The sequence below is a fragment of the Sinocyclocheilus rhinocerous genome, unplaced genomic scaffold, assembly GCF_001515625.1.
Source record: "Sinocyclocheilus rhinocerous isolate Xijiao unplaced genomic scaffold, SAMN03320098_v1.1 scaffold97, whole genome shotgun sequence".
NCBI classification, from domain to species: domain Eukaryota; kingdom Metazoa; phylum Chordata; class Actinopteri; order Cypriniformes; family Cyprinidae; genus Sinocyclocheilus; species Sinocyclocheilus rhinocerous.
The window spans coordinates 1,516,951-1,517,825 of NW_015666183.1; positions in this window are offsets into that span (position 1 = coordinate 1,516,951).

Below are 875 nucleotides of genomic sequence, written 5' to 3' on the forward strand. Positions count from 1 at the left end.
CGGGGGAGAGGTGAGCTCTCGTGCCTCCGTTGGTAAAAAAAATTAGCCAATCACCATCGAGTGTTCACTTTCAGCGTTGAGGAGTGTTGAGAAAAGAAACCTTGTAGAGGAGGCTAGCCTCCCTTCTGATATCAACCAGTCATCATAGAGATGTAAATTACGTGATATTAGTCTGAACGTTTCCCGAATGTACCAAGTACTTATGATGAGTAGCGATATTGAATATTTGATCACCAACAGATTTACCAAGCTGTCATTCAAACAGTATATATATATATAAAAAAAAGGGGAAAACACGCCTAACTGGATGTAGACTACAGCAGTCGGCTTAATTAAATGGCACAACAGGCAGCTCTCTTTTAACACAGACTTTTAAGAAGGGATGGATGTTTGCTGCAAGTTATAGGCCAGGTAAGTGAAATTATATTATCTTGCTGTATGTGTGTCGTTTTCTTTACGTTTTCTGACTAAAAGCAACCAAAAAGCCAATTTAAGGTGGTTAAGCAAATAATAATAATAATAATAATAATCGGCAGGGATCCCAGACCAATACAATTAGTGTGCCTCCTCTATTTTAAAACCCACGAGCCGCCACTGCCACTCACTGGACATTTCACTTTGAAAGTGCCGCAAAATGTGCAAGAAGCAACTTAATATAATTTTGAACAAGGCACATTTTTTGTGTGTGCTCTGCTGTGTCTAGAAGATCACATTTTCCATTCTACCTCAGGGTGAACCTGTGCCTACATACTGTAAAAAGGGGGATCATCCACATGGTCACTATAGGCACACTCCCCCCCCTTATGTTGACCCAGTGTCGTCTTGGGCTGTCAGAGGAGCCGTGGTCTTGAAAACAGTGGAGACTGGAATATGTG